Here is a 20065-nt window from a genome sequence, read left to right as displayed (position 1 = left end):
GTATAAATGAAAGTGCCACATTTGAGGGTTTCCAAGAGGATCAGCCAGTCGAGGACTTAGATACACATGCAGAGGAGACTGAAATGGATGCAGCAGCAGACCAGCAACCTGACCATATAGGGGCAGAGCATCAGGCACTTCGACCTGGTCTGATCTTGGACACTTGCATGCAGCCTCCTGACATAGCACAGGAAGTGCTGTCTTATGGAGAGGGAATTTTTAGCATTGCGCCGGCCCAGGGGAATAAGCCCATCTCCTTCTTCAGTGTTCCGAGACTTGAAGCCAAGGCGTATCCTGTGCATTTCCCAACTGGAGTAAACACGTTAGATGAATCCCGCCGTGTTAAACTTTCTCCAAGTATGTATTTCAATGCACGTCTGTTCTCAATAGATAGTCGGTTTGCGAAAGACCAGAGTTACCTTTTCTTTGCTCAGTTTGTTACAGAAACTAATATTGCCAATGATAGTATGTCCATTCAGACAAGGAAAGGGAAACCAAGCACCAAAGATGGAAAAAACATTTCCAGCAAAATGCTAAAGGACAAAGAAGAGTTGGAAAAACTGATCCAGAATAAAGAAGCCACTCGTTTCATGCAGCCGTTACGAGGAACTCCTGCTTATTGGGAGAAAGGATTACGTGATTTGCACGCCATGGTGAGGCAACTTGGAAAGCCCACTTTCTTTTGCACGTTCTCTGCTGCTGAAATGAGATGGCCAGAAGTCATTGAGGCCATCAAAGGTCAACATGGAGAGCAGGTAAGTTTTTCTGAGCTTGACTGGAATGCAAAGTGTGACATTCTTAGAAGCAACCCTGTCACAGTCATGCGCATGTTTGAAAAGAGGGTGGATGCGCTGTTTAGAGACCTCATTCTTTCCCCTGCACAACCCATTGGACCAGTTGAGGATTACTTTTATCGCGTGGAATTTCAGGCAAGGGGTTCACCCCATATACATGCTGTGATATGGATTAAGGACACACCTGAAATGGAAGACCCCTCTTGTTGCGATGAAGTGATAAAGTTCATAGATCGTTACATATCTTGTCAGTTGCCTGATGAGACAAAGGATCCCGAGCTCCACAAAATTGTATCAGAGGTTCAAATGCACAGCAAAAAGCACTCAAAGTCATGCAAAAAAGGTAATGTTGAATGCCGATTTGGATTCCCCAAATTACCAATGGAACGCACCAGAGTTACTGTCCCTGTAATTGACTTTGATCTGGAAAATGATGACGAAAAACCAAAGCTAGAAAAGCAAAAAGGTAGGAGAAAGTCCAAAAAATCCAGATCAAAATTTGTCTCAAACCTACAAAGAGAGGCTAAAAAGAAACTGAAACCAATAAGGGACTTACTGAAGGATGAGAAATCATCTTTCAGGGATTTAGAAGAGTTACTCCATGCTTGTAACATGACCAAAGTGGAGTACAATGGCCATGTTGATGCTCTGACTTCTGGAATGGTGGTAATGATGAAACGTGATCCTAAAGACAGCTGGGTGAATGCATACAACCCTGATCTCCTACGTGCATGGAACGCCAACATGGACATTCAGTATGTGCTTGATGAGTATAGCTGTATTGAGTACATGATGTCGTACATAGCCAAGCCGGAACACGAAATGGCACAGTTCCTGAAGTCTGTTGTTGATGATTTAAAGACGGCCAATGTCAGCCAAAGGGATGAAATGAAAAAAATCATGCAGGCTTATTCAAAACAGAGAGAGGTTAGTGCTCAAGAATCAGTTGCGCGCACTTGTAGCCTACCGCTCAAAAGTCCTCGCGCAGTGTCCTTTTTCTTCAAACAGATGAAGACGGTATGAAAATGAGCCTTCCGATGAGTAAACTTGTGAACATGTCCCCAGATGAGGAGAATGTTTGGATGACAGGATTGCCAGAAAAATATCTCAACAGACCACAAACGCTGGAATTTGAACACATGTGCCTGGCAGAATTTGCGTCAGAATACAGGGTTTTATACGGTAATCAAATTGAAGGGCCAAACGCAATTCCTCTCCTTAATGATGCAGGATACATCCAGAAAAGAACTATGGGCAAACCTGCAGTCATTAGATTTACTCGCTTTTCTGAGAAAAAAACCCCCGAAAAGTTTTACAGACGACTTCTGAAGTTGTATTTTCCACACAGAAGAGATGAGGACCTTAGAAACGAGGAACACACAACCTACGAAGCCTTTTACAACAATGGTTCCCGAGGTAGGTATCAGGTAAAACGGTATGTGGATTTCAACCGCAAAAGGTATGAAGGGCAAGGTAAGAAAATTGACAAGATTATGGAAGAACTGAAAAAGCAAGGCCCGGTTCGTAACGCTTGGAACACTTTTGCACCCGAGGTTGAGTTGGACCGTTTGGAATGCGCTGCTGAAAGACCACCAATGGAAGAGGAAGAAGAACAGGACCCTATTCCAGATTATGAAATTAATGTCAACAGTGGAGACATGCCAAAAATTGAAGCTCCTAAATTGAGCCCTGATTTCATCAGACAAATGTACAGGAGTTTAAATGAGACTCAAGCATCTGTGTTTTACGCCATTCGCGATTGGTGCCTGAAGCGCGTCTGGGGTGACGACCCAGAACCATTCTTTATTTCTTGACGGGAGGAGCTGGCTGTGGCAAATCTCATGTCATCAAATGTGTTTACCAGGAGGCAACCAAGCTCTTGCGCCAGCTTCCTAGACTTCTTGACATTGGTGACATGTCCAAGCCCACTGTGCTCCTCACAGCTTTTACTGGTACTGCAGCGTACAACATATCGGGGAAGACTTTACATTCCATCTTGAAACTGCCCAAGAGTTTAAAACCACCGTACAAGGGACTTGGAAATTCATTGGATGAAGTGCGGGCAGTTTTTTCTAATGTGGAAATCTTAATCATTGACGAAATCTCCATGGTCTCCAAAGACCTACTTGCATATGTTCACTGGAGATTTCAACAAATCAAGGGAAACACAAGGTTTATGGGGGGGGTCTCGGTTTTGGCCGTGGGCGACTTCTTCCAGTTGCCACCCCTTGGACGAGCAAAACCTCTTTGTGTCACCGAGGATGGCATGCTTGATATCTGGAATGAAAATTTCCAGATGGTCAGCCTAACGGAAATCATGCGGCAGAAAGACGACAGGGCATTTGCAGAGCTCCTGAACCGGATTAGAGTTAAAGGTAAAGGGGATTTGCTCAGTGAGGATGACAGGGCTCTTTTGATCCAAGCTGTTACTGACCCCAAAGAGTGTCCAATGGATGTCCTACACATTTTTGCTACAAACAAACAGGTGGACACCCATAACGCAGCAGTTGTGGCCTCTTTAGGTGCAGCAACAGTTGACATTCCGGCAGAGGACTACAAAAGGGTTACAAAGACGGGAAACATGATTAACTTGGGCTGTTGCATAGCGGGTAACAAACGAGACTTGTCTAACAGCATACAGGCTGGTTTGGGTTTTAGGGTAATGATTATAAGAAATTTGGATGTAGAGGATGGTCTTGTAAATGGAACATTTGGCACCATTGCTGATATTGTTACCAGTACCAAAGATGGAGCGACTAGTGTAAAGTTAATTGGACTCAAACTGGATAATCCCACAGCTGGACACACAAAAAAGATTCGAGGTAAACCAGACGGCATTGTTTACATTGAAAGATTTGAGGAACAGACTAGCGTAAGGGGAGTGGTACGACGGCAATTTCCAATGAAGTTGGCCTTTGGATGTACAGCACACAAAGTGCAAGGGATGACCATGAAGTCTGCGGTAATTTCCTTGAAGCGGATTTTTGAACCCGGAATGGCATATGTGGCCCTCAGTCGCACAACTTCTCTTGAAGGACTTAAAATCATTGATTTCGATGAAGGTAAGATCTACGCTGATGAAAACATCAGAGCAGCTATGGAATCAATGAGACCAGCATCGTTCTTGCACACCAGACCCCTCTTGAATTTTCAGTCGGGTCATCAGGGTCCAACTTTAACAATTGTCCACCACAATGTCGAAGGTCTTGTCTGTCACTCTGAGGACATGAAACAACATCATGAACTCATGTTGGCAGATATCTTATGCCTAACGGAGACTCATTTATTTGGATCTTCTGTTCCAGCTTCTTGCCAACTGGAGGGCTATTGTTTCTTTTCACGGAACAGACATGTCTCCTACTCAAACAGAGTCGACATTGCTACCAAAGAGGGTGGGGGAGTAGCGACTTACTGCCGGAGTCTTCTCCAACCGCAGGAACGGAGATTCTTTAACGAGGTTACAGATCTTGAGTTCAACGTTGTCAAAGTGGACTCCCCAATCACAGCCCTTATCGCGACCGTTTACAGGCCACCAAGTTTTGATCTTGGAACATTCTTAAGAAATCTTCAAAACCTCTTGGATGGCCTGAATTCAATGAATATTAAGCCCACTGTTATATTAGGAGACTTTAATGAGGATCTTATTCCTCCTGGTAAAAAATCCATCAATGAGTTGTTCAGAGCAAAAGGCTTTATTCAACTTATCTCTGATCCAACTACAGAAAAACGCACTCTCCTTGATCACATTTACATCTCCCATCCAGAATACTGTGTCCAGTCGGGTGTCTTGCAGACTTACTACAGTTACCACAATCCTATATATTGTGTGTTGACTTTAGTATAAGCTGCTTCTACAGTGGCTTGCAAAAGAGTCATGTCTCTTGAAGTTTTTCATATTTTATCACATTACAACCACAAATGTAAAAATACAGTGGGGGAAACTAGTATTTAACCCTGGTGCGATCGTCACATTCTGTTTACTCCCCTTGTCCTATGGGTCAAAAAGCGGGTTAAAAAACGGGTCAAAAGAAGCCCCAAAATAAAGCAACTTGAATTTGATATCCAAAATCTATTTTTGCATGATGAAACGATCTTATCAATTAAATTAAGTTTAATTCATTTTTATAGTGTGTTTTTTTTGGTACACAACATAAAAAGACAACCAACAGTATTAAACGTTTCTTTTTACGAACAACCAGCTGCCATAAGGTTTTTTTTACACAGTAAAGGTTTATTATAATTATTTAAATGTGAAGTAATTACTTCTGAATTAACTATATTGAAAGGTGAAAAAGTCAACAATCTAACTTTTTTGTCAACAGTTAATTCTTTTATATAGTTTAGGACATCAATTATGAAAATTCTTCTCTCATACAACGTCCTTCAACATTATAAGTAAATTATAAAAGAGTGAACTGTTGATAAAAAAAGATCCAAATTCTTGACTTTTTCTCTTTCATTATAATTAATCCAGAAGTAATAATTTAACATTGATCTAATTTCAATAATAAATCTTTACTGTGTAAAAGAAAACTTATGACATTTGGTTTGTGGTAAAAAGAAAAAAAGGTGTAATGCTGTTCAAAGACAATTTTACATGATAAAAAAATAATTAAACTTAATTGAATTAATAAATAACAGATTGTGTCATCATGCAAAATAGATTTTGGATTTAAAATTTTATTAATTTGTTTCATTTATGGGCTTTTGTTAGGGTGGGTCATTTTTGACCCGTAGGACAAGAGGAGTAAACGAGGAGTTACTATCGCACCAGGGTTAAGATATTTTTTTCTACAGCTAAACATGCCAATGGGTCGCTTTTGACCCACAGGACAACACTGTTGATTTTTCCCTGGTAGTCTTTTCTGGGGTCCTGGAAAGGAGGGTCTGTAAGGTCCTGGAGAATGCATGGGAGTTTGTCCAAACAATCTACATGTGTTTTGTGGACTTGGAGTAGGCATTTGAGAGTGTCCCTCTGGGAACCTTCTGGGGGGGTTCTCTGGGAGTATGGCATCCAAGGTCTTTTGATATGGGTTGTAAGGTTTCTGTGTGACTGATACCAGAGTTTGGTCTGCATTGTTGACAGTAAGTTTGGTTCATTTCTGCTGAGAGTTGGACTCCACCAAGTAAACGAGTCTGACTCTGCTGGAAATGCACACCAGACCCGGGTACCAGTCACACAGGAACCTAACAGCCTCTAACATAGGGTCCAGTGCTCCATACTCCCAGAAGAACCCCCGCAAAGTGTTCTGCCCTGGTGACTATCCGATGGAGCCTCCTCTCCAGGACCCCCAAATAGACCTTGCCAGGGAGGCTTATTCGGATCACACCATCCGGTTCCCCTTTTTGAAAAAAGGCACGGTAGGGTGTTCTCCGGTGACCTGTGTCTGAGTGAGGGAGCACTGAATCAAACGGTCTCACTCATCATAAGGGGGATTCAGTTTGGTCTTTCATATTACATTCCGATGAAATATATTTGTGGTTGTAATGTCTCAGTATGGAACAATTCAAGGGGTATAATTACTTTGTAAGCACTGTACATCTTAACCCTGAATTCATAACATGGGATTCTTTTTGGAGAAAATGTTAAGATCTCACTTCATTTTTAATGTCACTTTATCTGACTGTTTCCTTCGTACATGTGACAATCAGAAGACATTGTGGATTGTTTTTCTTTATCATTGTTGCAGTGGGTTTGATATATGTTTATTCATTGTGCACATTTGTGAATTATGGTGTATGCTTGTGGATTTTGCTGTAGGCTTACAAATATTCTTGTACACTTTGTGAATCTTTTCAGTACTTATTTAGTTCCATAGAAAGGAGGCTTCATAAATAGGGTTTGTATGTGCACATGAAAGTTTGAGCTTTGAGAATACGATAGTGGCTGATCTTGAAACACTCATCGGTTCTCTGTCAGAGGAGTTGTTGGAAATATTGCACCAGGGAGAAGTAGATAAAACAATCAGCTACTACATTTATATTCTGTTCTGTTTTGAAATAAAAATAATTTTAAATAGGTCTTCAATGTGGCCCACCTTTTCCTTATTTTTCTAATCCAGTTAGAGTACCTGTTGCCCTTCTTTGATAATTTTTTGCGAAACTCCTTTTTTTATTCGTCACTATTTGCGTCATTTAATTAAAGCTCTCCTTTTTTCATCGCTCCCCAATCACACTGCATTTTTACTGCTGCAGCCTCCTAGTGGTTACCTTCACTTCTCTAGCAGAACAAAAGTTAAACTCACATTTGTCCTGTTAGACTCCCTCCACATGGTGAGAATTTGTCTGGTTTTGGTGGAGTTAACCCTTTTTCTCCCAGTTTTAGTCTGTTTTAGCAGGTTGTTTTGCAGGTAGTTTCAAGCAAAATGATCCTATGGAGGCTGCCCAAGAAGAGAGAGAGGAAACGAGACCTGGAGGTTAGGCCCATGAAATGTAGCAAATGTATCTAAATTGTAGCAACCTCAAAAGTAGTTACTTTTTTCGTTGTTGTTGATGATAGCTGTCTATTGATGGAATGACTGTGTATTTTTAGTCCAAGACACTCTCGCCTACCTCATGGACTTGGACACTCACCCAATCTGAGGAGAAGATGGAGTTCTTGTTTCTTTAGATGTCCCAGGTGGTGCAATCTGACCAGATAAGTACATGACTAATTAAGGCTAATATATTTGCTGATTTTGTTTATTTTAACTTGAGATTGATGATGTTGTATATCTAGGTTTGATGGGAGGAATCCAGTGGGTATATATGCTCTTTTTTCTTGGGTGATGTTTGTTATCTATGTTAATCAATCTGAAACCTTTGTTTAAACAAAGTTTCATTTTTACTTTATTCATTCATAAATCAAATAGATGTTTAAAAATTTCATGTATATTAATTTGTCTTTTTTTTGTTTGTTGTTTTTTACTACAGAGTCCGTGATGTGTCACTCCAGATTGGATCCCGAAGAACTACTTGGCCAAATAAAAGAGCTTTGGAGCTTTTGGAGCAGTTTTTTATATTGTTTCAAATAGTTTTTCATGTATGTATATATTTAAATTAGTTTCATTTGTACTGTAGAAACTGCAATATGTAAAAAAATAATAAAATAGATTGGATGTTTGAAAATAGAAGTTAATCAAATCAAGTAGCTTAAAAAGAGACATAAAACTATTTTTTATAGTTTCAAATACTTTTTCATATATGTATATGTTTATAATAGTTTCATATTTATAACAAGTGGATCATTATGGCAGAAGCCATAATGTTTCGCTTGTGAAATTAAAACTGTTGGGTCTCACCTTGACACTCAGAAAACAACCCTGAGTGCCACACGGCCGGACAGGACACATGTAAAATAAAAAAAAAAGATAGCAAAATATTTTTATTGCAGAGGCATCCAATCCAATTTTAAATTTAATTTGTTGTATTCTTTAAATGTTGTAATTTTTGTTCACTGTAATCTTCACCTGTAAAAAGTTTGTATAAATCTTTAACAAAAGTTCAATATATATATTTAAACTGTGACCTGTTTGTGTGTGTTTTTTTTGTTTTGTTCAGAAAAACTAACTGCTTCAAACAGTTAGAATTCAATCTCTCCCTGTGTGTCTCATTCACATGATGGTTGAGCTGCTTTTTAGAACTACAATGACTGAAGGCCAGAACTACAACATGGCGGAACTCTCAGATACCACACATTAGGGCTGAGCTGGCATTTAGATCTACTTGCTGTTTTGGGCATTATATAGCTGGATTAAACAAACTACTGTAACACATTGAATTGGTTTAGTTAAAATGAAGTTTACTGAAAGTTTCAAAATAAAAGTCTACATATTCCTCTCACGTTAGTGCACCGCCATAGGCGGTGCAATAATATTAGCCTTTTTTATGTTATTTATTTTTTAGGATAGTGAACTGCTTTTCACAGCGAGGCAGTTAATCAACATTAGCACAATCATTAGCATTTCACTGCCTTTGACCAATGCACTAGCACTTTTACCTAAAGTTAGCTATTAGCTAATATTCTCATTAATTAGACATGTTTAGTATACTGAATGGAGCACGTAAAATGAAAAAAATGTGGTCATGTTACTCCTGCAAACATTTAGGTTAACATTACCATATTCGCTAATTTTAGCTTATGCATTAATTTTAACATAATGAATGGTACAAATACAGCTTAGTCAAGATGCTTCTGCCTCTCCACAGGTTATTGACTACGTTGCAGCTTTCTTTAGCATGAATGCTAATTTTTAGCATAAAAACACTGGCTGAAAGCCGACGGGCACACTTTGGCATGCCCCTTTAAAATTTCTGCAGGAATTTTCTAGTTATTTATTATTCTTCCGTCACCGTTAATGCGGCTCGTACCGCTGCGTGCCCACCCACAAAAGTGGTATCAAAACGTGCGGCTCAATCCCGGCAAATGAGCTATTATTTTTATAGGGGATCGGAGTTACGACGGCGACGTAAAAAGTGAAAAACGAGCGAAATTTCCAACTGCCGAAGCGCAGAGTGTAACTGACACCAACTGCCGCTTTTTTAGAGTGAGGAACAGGGTGGAAATTTGACCTAAAAATAATTTTGAAATCGCTCTCATGGCCGCAAAACTTGTGCTATTGGTATGAAAGTTGGTCATGAAATAGCACCGCATGTCTGCTCCGGTAAAATGTTTTCGAAATTTCTCTATGGCTTACGGTTTTCTGTCCAGGTGCTTCAGAGCAAAGTGACGGGACATGACCAACTGACGCTCCCCCTCAGTGTTTAATATAGGTTTTTGAAAAATTACTGACCTCTGCACACACCATTTTTCTCTCATCAGTGCAATTATTGTGAATGACCTACAGATATGAATCACGGGACTATCGGAGACGACAAGTAGCCCTCTCATACGCTTCAAACGGCTTTTGGATCGGCCTAACGGTTCCCGAACGGGAAGGGGTCGTTCAGACTGCTTTTTTCATTAAAAGTTACTGGGTGTTCTCTAAGTTACATGAAGTGTCTCTCACACACACACAGCAGTTGGCAGAGGCTTGATCGCTATGGCAACTGCTGGTTTGGCCTACAAGGTCTCTGTAGTTCTAAACATGGCGGAACACCTTAATACAGAGGGCAGAGCAGAAGGTCAGAACTACAACATGGCGGATCATTCAGTTATTACAGTGGAGGGCTGAGCTGGAATGTAGAGCTACTTGCTGTTTTGGGCATTATATTGGTGGATTAACCAAACCACTGTTACACATTGGATTAGTTTGTCTATTTAAAATGAAGCTTACTGAAAATTTCAAAATAAAAGCCCTGACATTTTTCACATAAGGTTATTGCTCTTTTGGGCTTTATGGGTCTGGTTTAAACAAACCAGAGTTGCACATTGAATTAGCGTGGTCATTAAAATGAAGCTTACTGAAAGTTTCAAAATAAAAGCCTGCATGCTCCTCTCACGTCAGTGCACCGCCGAAGGCGGTGCAATAATATGTAGTTTTTTTAATCCTTATATAGCTGGACTGTTACACATTGGATTAATGTGGCCATGAATCCAATGTGAAACAAAAACGAAGCTTACTGAAAGTTTCAAAATAAAAGTCTGCATATTTCTCTTGTGGTAGTGCACCTCTGTAGGCGGTGCAATAATATTAGTGTTTTTTATGTTATTTATTTCTCAGGATAGTAACAGTTCATTAGCATTTGTACAAAAGTTAGCATTTCACTGTCTTTGACTAGTGCACTAGCACTTTTACCTAAAGTTAGCTTTTAGCTAATTTTCTCATTAATTAGACATGTTTAGTATACTGAATGGAGTAGTAAAATTAAAACAACATGGTCCTTTTGCTCCACATGCTACTGCCAGCATTTAAGCTAACATTAGCATTTTGGCTAATTTTAGCTTATGCATCAATTTTAACATAATGAATGGTACAAGTACAGCTTAGTCAACATGCTTCTGCCTCTCCACAGGTTATTGACTACGTTGCAGCTTTCTTTAGCATTAATGCTAATTTTTAGCATCAAAGCGCTGCGTCAAAGCCGACGGGCACACTTTGGCATGCCCCTTTAAAATTTCTGCAGGAATTTTCTAGTTATTATTATAAATATAATTTATTATTCTTCCGTTACCGTTAATGCGGCTCGTACCGCTGCATGCCGACCCACAAAAGTGGTATCAAAACGTGCGGCTCAATCCCGGCAAGTGAGCTATTACTTTTATTGGGGATCGGACTTACGACGGCGACGTAAAAAGCGAAAAACGAGCGAAATTTCCAACTGCCGAAACGCAGAGTGTAACTGACACCAACTGCCGCTTTTTTAGAGTGAGAAACAGAGTGGAATTTTGACCCAAAAATAATTTTGAAATCGCTCTCATGGCCGCAAAACTTGTGCTATTGGTATGAAAGTTGGTCAGGAAATAGCACCGCATGCCTGCTCCGGTAAAATGTTTTCAAAATTTCTCTAGGGCTTACGGTTTTCTGTCCAGGTGCTTCAGAGCAAAGTGATGGGACATGACCAACTGACGCTCCTCCTCAGTGTTTAATATAGGTTTTTGAAAAATTACTGAGCTCTGCACACACCATATTTCTCTCATCAGTGCAATTACTGTGAATGACCTACAGATATGAATCACAGGACTATCGGAGACGACAAGAAGCCCTCTCATACGCTTCAAACGGTTTTTGGATCGGCATAACGGTTCCTGAACTGGAAGGGGTCGTTCAGACTACTTTTTTCATGAAAAGTGACTGGGTGTTCTCAAAGTTGCATGAAGTGTCTCTCACACACACACAGCAGTTGGCAGAGGCTTGATCGCTATGGCAACTGCTGGTTTGGCCTACAAGGTCTCTGTAGTTCTAAACATGGTGGAACACCTTAATACAGAGGGCAGAGCAGAAGGTCGGAACTACAACATGGCGGATCATTCAGTTATTACAGAGGAGCTGGAATGTAGAGCTACTTGCTGTTTTGGGCATTATATTGGTGGATTAACCAAACCACTGTTACACATTGGATTAGTGTGTCTATTTAAAATGAAGCTTACTTAAAATTTCAAAATAAAAGCCCTGACATTTTTCACATCAGGTTATTGGTCTTTTGGGCTTTATGGTACTGGTTTAAACAAACCACAGTTGCACATTGAATTAGCGTGGTCATTAAAATTAGGCTTACTGATACTTTCAAAATAAAAGCCTGCATGCTCCTCTCACTTCAGTGCACCGCCGTAGGCGGTGCAATAATATTAGCCTTTTTTATGTTATTGCGCAGCAAGGCAGTTTATTAACATTAACACAAACATTAGCATTTCACCCCCTTTGACTATATGCTTCACACCGTTTTTGGATCACTCTAAAAGATCCCACTGGAGCGGTTCGTCTTTAATGGAGAACAGAGACGAGCTGGAGCACCCCTGCTGGGAGAAAGCGCCGCCAACAGGCTGCCGTCCGGCCAGAACCAGCAGAACCAGGTGCCGGTCAGGCTTTTTAAGGGCATTCTGGTGAAGTGTGAGGAGGACCGAGCGTACCCTCCGCTGGGCTGGAGAGGCTACTGCGGCCATCCTCCGGAGCTGCTGGACACCTGCGCCCTGCCGCGCAGCCTGGAGTCGCTCTACCCGGCCGGGCCGCTGTGGGGCCAAGCGGACCTGCTCAGCAAGGAGTACCTGGAGACCACGTTTGTGGACATCCGGCCCGGTTCGGCGCTGGAGAGGAAGCTGCTGGCCGAGGCGCAGGACTTCCACAGCGCCCCCTACAGCATGGATGACGAGGACGACCTGCTTCCTGACTCTGACGTAAGAAAGAAAAACAACTCCTGAGTTTAACTGAAATCTGTAAGAAAATAGTTACGATAAGGAAATCTTGTACAGTTTAGAGTGTAGCTAACCCCAGTCAACTTTTACTTAGCAGATAAAGTGTCTAATTAATGGAAAAGGATTAGGGACACTGGAAAAAAGAAAAAAAAATTTCCCACAACATTTTGACATTTCCCCCAGAATTCTGGGTATTTTCTCATAAAATTTTGACTTGTTTTGCAAAATTTAGACTTTTTTTCTCAAAGTTCTTTTTGTTTTCAAAATTTAACTCCCCCCCCCCCCCCCCCCCGCCTCCCCCAGTATTATCACTGATAATCTCAGAATTGTAACTTTAACCTCAGAATTTGGGCCTTTTTTTCCCCTCAAAACTTTTTTTTCTTAAAATTTTTTCACCTTTCTTATTTTTTTTCCTCCGAATTTTGAATTTTTTTTCAAGATTCCAACTTTAATCTCAGAATTCTGACTTTTGTCAAATTCTTAATCAAAATTTTGACTTTTTTCCTCTTCTGACTTTTCTCAAATTCTTTTTTCTGAAATTGATAATTCTGTTTGAATTTTGGCTTTAATCTTCAACGATCAGACCCCTAGAAAAGGTTACCATTCGGAGATGAAAGAATTCTGACTTTAATATAATCAGAATTCTGATTTAAAAAGTCTTTAATCTTAGCTAATCCTTTTCTGTTCTAAACAGGTTTTCTAGGGTTTCATCTTCATGTTATTGTGTGAATTTTGACATTTTGACAAATTTGTTTAGTTCCACATTATGTTGCCTGAAACTGCCTCAGTGCTGCCCTCCTCAGGTCGAACGGTGCCTAAGCAGTTGGACTCTCCTATTTGTCTTGTGTTGATGCGAAGAGCGGCCATATTGAAAGGCAAAGTCGGTCCTACGAGTCGTAACTGGGGGTAGTCAAAGTTGTTCCCAGTTTTCCAGTGGGAAATCGGTTTGCAGAGGGATTTTCAGTTAATATTTCCAACTGGGGAGTCAGAAGTTCCCAGTTCAGAGACTAAATAATAAGAAAGTGGAAAAGATATAGTGAACTTTGACTGAGTTCATATAGATATAAAGCAATCAGTAGCATAAAATATAGGACTTTAGACGCTAAAGTAACAGAAATAAATGTTTTTCCGGCAAAGCGGAATAAATTTAAGGAAACATATTTAGTTTTTCACTGAATCACTGAAAGGCGGCTCATTTCTCTTTGCATTCTTGACTCTTCTTACTGTATTTTTACATGAAAGCAAGAGACCTTTATGTTCTCTGTAGAGCTACTGGCGGCTGAACAGGAACCTAAAATAGATATATGAGCAATGCATTCAAGGTAGGCAGCAATTCGCCTGTTTCTGTCAGAAAGCCAGGTTATAAGGTTATATAAAGCTGCTCTGGTGCTTTAGCACAGGTATCAACAGAAAAAGAAATGTTGTCTCTTTTTAGGAAACCATGAAACCATATGTGTTGAAAGTGTCGAACACTCCTAGATTATTTATTTTAAGGACTCTTTGAATTTAGATTCCCAGCTGAGGTGAAAACTGCAGAAAACTAAGTTTTCTCTCAATCTGTTAAAAACATATTTATCCTCTGTGTTTGTGTTGTTTAAAACACTTCAATAAATTTAATTTAGAATATTTAATGTTATTGCAGCTAAGATTATTTAGCATAAATACAGAAAATGCCCAAAAAATGGGTTTGCACTGTTTTACTTTTCCTGAGACAAACTTACTGTTTGTAAAAGTACCAAATGTAGTGAATTTTGCAATGTTTGAAAGCTGCAAAATGAGCTGATGAAAAGTATTGATTGTGAGCAACACAAAAGCTCTAGAAAGCAAGTGAGAATATGAAGCAATACACATGTTTCTGTGATGGTGCAGTAGGGCCATTATAGATTGGGGGGGATGAGTAAATTTCTCCCAGAAAATTAAGAATGTTTGAGCCCAAACTCAGAAATTTTCAAGAAAAAACTTGGAAATATCTGAGTTTGAGGAGTCAAAGCAACAAAAACACAGTTAACGACTGAAATCACTAGGGCTGAAACGATTAATCGAATTAATCATGATTAATCAGTTATTGAAATAATTGTCAACTAATTTAGTAAATGATTCATCATTATTTGATTATTTAGAGTTTATAGATTAAAAAAGGCCATTTCCTGAAAGAACAACACACTCAGAGCAGTAATTGGCCAAAACTACAAAATGTGTATATTTAGCAAAAAAAAAAAAAAGAAGATGTCTCTAAATATGTTCTGCAGATGATTATTACTAAAGAAATTATAACATGTTCACTGCAGGAATGCTGAGTCATTGCCTTTTTGGAAGTAAAATGCCTACTTTTTTTAATTTAAAAAAGGTATTTAATAATTTATTTCCATCTTGTAATGTATGTCTAATGTTTAAGAAAAGCTTAAATTGTTATAGAAAGATCTGCAGAATATTTTTTTTATTTGATTAATTGATTAATCGTCAGAATGATCGTTAGTTGCAGTCTTAGAAAATAGAAAATGAGCAGCAGAAGAAATAAAACACTGATTGGGGAAGGAGAGTTGGAAACAATCTTATAATTCTTCATTTTTACATCTAAACAAGTCATTGAGCTGATTTTTGTGGGTTTTTTAGTGTATTTATTGTATATTTGAAATATGCTAGTAATAGTCTCCTGAGTTGAATAGCTAATGTTCTTTTTGTGTTAATTGGGGGCAGATATCATAAGCTTGTCCTTCTTTTTGCTCCTTTTTATCCATTACATGAACTGTTCATATTTATTGAAGTTCTCTTGTTGCTGTCCTGCTCATTGTTGTCCAGTTTGAACAGAAGTCTCATCATTGCACACGAGCTCCGCCGTAAAATCCTGCGCTGCACTCAGTCCACTGCAGCGGGAGTTAGCCGCAGATGAGGAATGTACATCCCACAGGCGTCACAGTGGGACGGACGTTCAGGCAGATGGCGATCTGTGAACAGCTTCTTGAAAATCCCTAAATGCACCAGCTGTGTGTGGCAACAACGCAAATACCTGGATTAATGTTCAGAACAAACACAAAGCTCCATCAGGCAAATTAAATGAACAAAAAAAAACAACAATAACATAATTGGTTTGATAGAATCTGCAATATATTATAGGAAGGAAACGATTAATCGAATTATTCAAATTCAAAGAATTTTATATATCCCCAGTGTGCAATTAAAGGCAGCATGTAAAGCATACATAAAAATAAATACTTGATAAAAAAAATAAAAATATGAGATGGGATGGAATACAATATGCATGATTATGATTAATCGATTACTGAAACGATCATTAACTAATTTAGTAATCGATTAATCGTTAACTGGAGTATCCAAGTAAAAAAAAAAAAAGGCAGTTTGCAGAAAGAACAACACTCTGAGGAGTAATTAACAAAAAACTATATAAAATAAATACACATTTTGCACTTAAAAAAACAAAACCTTCCTTTTCTGTGAAAATGTTCTGCAGATGCATCCATTGCTATAAATAATCAAGTGTTCTCTAAAGGAATGCTATGTTTTGTTAATTAAAAAAATTATAAAATTATTTATTTGCATCTTTTAATGCATTTCTAATGTTTAAAAAGCTTAAATGGTTATAGAAAAATCAACAGATTGTCAATTTTGTTTTAGTCCGATTAAGTGATTAATCATCAGATTGATCGATTAATACAATAATCATTAGCAGCAGCTTAGAGCTTGATCACTGTAGCATGAACAGAACGACGACTGCCACATGCAGATGCATAGACACAAAGTTGGGCCCACTTTGGAAATAAATCATCAAATCGTATTTTTTGCATTTCAGGACTTCATAATTAATTTGTAGGAGCAACAAAAGGCATTTAATAGGATTGGAAATGTGCTTTTAAAACAGAAGGACATTCGCTTGATGTGCAGCTTGTTCATGCAAAAAAAATGAGCTAAGCAGAGTAGCCTGGTCGGGTTGGGGAGTCGGATCGAATATGTGGAGCCGTGCGCAGACGTATGAGTCACGTTGGCCTGCAGTCAGTGGAGTTTGTGCACATTCACAGCGTAACCCATTAAGTCACGAGCAAAGTTTTCCGGTTGCTGTAAAAAACACGGGAGATTAATAAAAGCAGAATATTTTTTTCTGCTTTCGTGAGAGTGAAAGATTATTCTACTGAGTTTTCAAATTTAATAACTTGAAAATGGACGTAAATTTCTTTAAATAATCTTTTATTTGTCTCAAAATGAAAACCTGGTGTTTCCTCGTTCCTGCTGCTCAGATCTGGATCTAAAAGAGAAAAATATCTGCAGAAACTGTCCCCCCTGAATGTTCTCTGTTTGGGTCCCAGGACTCGTCGATAGATGACCTCAGCGATACGGACAGCGACGGAAACTTTCCCCTGATGATCCCTCAGGACTACCTGGGTCTGGCCTTTTTCTCCATGCTCTGCTGCTTCTGGCCGCTGGGCATCGCCGCCTTCTACCTGTCTCAGAAGGTACAAGCCTGAACTCACACAGTCCAGCATGAAGCACGCCTGCTGCGGCGGCACGCCTGCTGCGGCGGCACGCCTGCTGCGACTATCGTGCCGCTGATGTAAACTCCTAACTTTCTGTCACATGGGCCAAAATCATCAAATCAAAGATACTCATGGGCCAAGAAAAAAATAAACAAATTAAAGTAATAAATAAAAATCTAATTTAACTAATTTATTGAATTCAGTTTAATAGATTACATCAATTAAATTCAAGTTACATTTATTTATATTTTATTTTAAATAAACTAGATAAATATTAATATGGAATTAATATTTAACTAATAATTTAATAAATTGACTAAATTAAAATGTAATTTTTAAAAAATTTTGATTTATTAAATAAACAAATTGCATTTTAATTTATTAAATAAAACATTAATTTCAATAAATATTTTATCTATTGAATTTCTTGAAATTAAAATTAAAATTTAACTTCAACTTAATTTATTAATCTATTAAATAAATAAATTACATATTAAGTTGGTTGTACCTATTATGAAAGTTTATTCATAAAAACACGAATATTTTGTGTTATAATTAAGATTTTCCACTGTAAGAAAATTGTCAATAATAATAATGTCACCCTGATTAAAAATAAAAAGCTTAATGAACAAATTTGTATTATTCTTGAACGACAGTTGAGGCCACAAAGTAATCAGTTGACGTGCAACAAATGGCCCACGGGCCGCACTTTGGACTCCCCTGGTTTAAATGTAACAGAGTTTTTATATATTTTGAGACAAACAGAAAAAACACACATTGTAAGAACTGAAACCTGAACAGTTTTCTTCAACATCCTGATGTTATTAGAGCAAATATCAAAGTTTAAGAAACTGTAAAAGTATTATTTTGCTGCGATGAAATCAGAATTTATTGTTTAACTTTGTTTTTTTTCTGATTCCTATCCTCCATTTTCAGAAAAAATAACCAGAACATTTAGCTGCTTAGGATTTATTTCCATTTTTGATTTAATCCATAAAAATATCAAAGATAACAATAAATAAATAAAATAAAGTTGTAATATTTTCGTAATACTACAACTTTATTCTTCTTTTATTTAAACTTTATTCTCGTAGAAATGTGTTCTTGCATTATTTCCACTTTATTGTGCCTTTATCTCTTAATATTAGGATTTTTTCCTCATACAACTTTATTCTTTATTCACGTAAAATTATGACTTTCCTGCATTATTCCAGCTTTATTCTTTCATTATTTTGACTTTATTCTCGTACAACTTTATTCTGGTTACCTTATGACTTTACTCTTGTATTATTTCAACTTTATTCTTGTAATACTACGAGTTTGATATTCATTTTTTTCTTTGCTTTTCTTTATTACTCCACCATCCATCTTCAACAGAGTCGCCCTTCAGAAATAAAAACATCCACTAAGCCTTGCAGTGTCAACAGCAGCAAAAAACATTTTCTTAAAGATTGAATCAGAAAAGAGCGAAACCTCGGATGGATTTCCGATGTTGTGGAGCGTTGCCTAAACCAGGGTCAAACTCGGAGACGAGGACAGAAAACCCTGATGAATCCTGAACGCTGCTTATGATTCAGGGATGGAGCATAATGTGGGATTAGCGAGTGATTGAACTGAGGGGAGGAGAAAAGCCATGCAGGACAAATACCCCTCTCTCTGATTTTACTTCATTTTTTATTTTTTTCCAGAACCACTAATCCTTATCCCACTGTCTTCTGCTTTCCAGACCAACAAGGCATCAGCTCAGGGGGATTTTCAGGGCGCCAACGCGGCGTCCCGCCAGGCCCTGTGGCTCTCCGTGCTCTCCATCATGTTTGGCATCATAACGTACATCTGCGCCATCGCAGCGCTGATCTCCTACCTGTCTGCAAGCCATCGTAAGAGCCGCGGCTCGCACATAGACGCGGCGCACAAAGACACAAATCCTCCATGAACATCAGCACATCATCTGTAAAATAACGAATAAACGAAGAGATTTTAACCACGTCTCACTGGAACAGGACGAAAAGCAGCCCAGAGGACATTCCTCTACGTTCAGGCTCGTCTTTCTCACTGAGGTTGAAACATTTGTGTCACGCTTGTCATCACATGTGGAGCTTAAACTGAATTTAAAGGTGACCTATTGTGCTTCCTAGAAAATTTGTCACTTTTGGGTGTCCAAAACTGACAAATTTAAATTACAAATATTTATTACGTTTAAAATGCAAAAATTAGTTTATTGTAATTTTTCTTCTTCTTTAGTTTAACTGATCAATAAAAAGTATTTTTTTTATGAAAACCTTAAAAACCCAAAACATAAAAAAGGCTACAGATTGTTGCTTTGTTAAAAAAAAAAAGAACAAGGGGAGAATTTATACATTTTTCTCTTCAACAGTTGTTTTATATTTTGTTGGCCAAATTTTTATCGCTATTGAACTGTGGCCAGGGGACCAATCAAAATCATTTCAAGGGCCACAAATGGCCCGCCAGCCATACTTTGGACACCCCTGGCCTAAGAGCAATGCAAAACATTTTCATTAAACTTTTTAGCACAAAATCATTCTTAGATAATGGGAATTTGCCAAAAGTACTCGTGTTTAGCGGCGTTCAGAATGAGCCTCTGTCACTTTAAATCCAAATAAATGGTTTATTTAGCCACGCCCACTAAACTCAACGTTTACACTCGCACATAAAAATGGCTGAAAACAGATGGGCTTTAAACTTCATACAAACGTATTTTATGAATGGTAAACCAATAGAAAAACACTTTTGCAGCGGTAAAGCCATAGATGTATATTACTAGATTGCTGTTAGCTGCTGAAGCTCGTGAAGTGAACGTCCAGGGGCCATTAATACACATTGAGTCATGTCCATAAAACCATTCTGCTTCAATTGTGGGATGAGCAGGAATCTGTCACAAAATAGTTGTATCTATCGCCCTTTTTTTAATTTCTATAAAATATGGCTTAAATTAAAGCTAAGAGGTTGCTGATGTATAATATGTACTGTCCCCGGATAAAAATCTGGAAACACTT

At 38.4% G+C, this 20065-nt stretch overlaps 1 long non-coding RNA gene and 1 pseudogene across 2 annotated transcripts; both read left to right on the top strand.

The window, feature by feature from the left end:
- The first annotated feature begins 6838 nt into the window (after window positions 1–6838).
- Window positions 6839–8300, top strand: LOC145550385 (uncharacterized). The gene is made up of 2 exons (XR_014086286.1): window positions 6839–7210; window positions 7327–8300. It is a non-coding gene; the product is annotated as an uncharacterized LOC145550385 (long non-coding RNA).
- A 3839-nt stretch (window positions 8301–12139) lies between these two features.
- LOC145550390 (synapse differentiation-inducing gene protein 1-like) lies at window positions 12140–20065 on the top strand (annotated as a pseudogene). Its single transcript, XR_014086291.1, has 3 exons — window positions 12140–12546; window positions 16884–17030; window positions 18778–20065. The product of XR_014086291.1 is annotated as a synapse differentiation-inducing gene protein 1-like (transcript).

The sequence above is a fragment of the Poecilia reticulata genome, unplaced genomic scaffold (genome assembly GCF_904066995.2).
Source record: "Poecilia reticulata unplaced genomic scaffold, P_reticulata-male-v2 Scaffold_39, whole genome shotgun sequence".
Classification (NCBI taxonomy): domain Eukaryota; kingdom Metazoa; phylum Chordata; class Actinopteri; order Cyprinodontiformes; family Poeciliidae; genus Poecilia; species Poecilia reticulata.
Note: the sequence above shows the minus strand (reverse complement) of the source record. Positions and strands in the feature narration are given on the sequence as shown.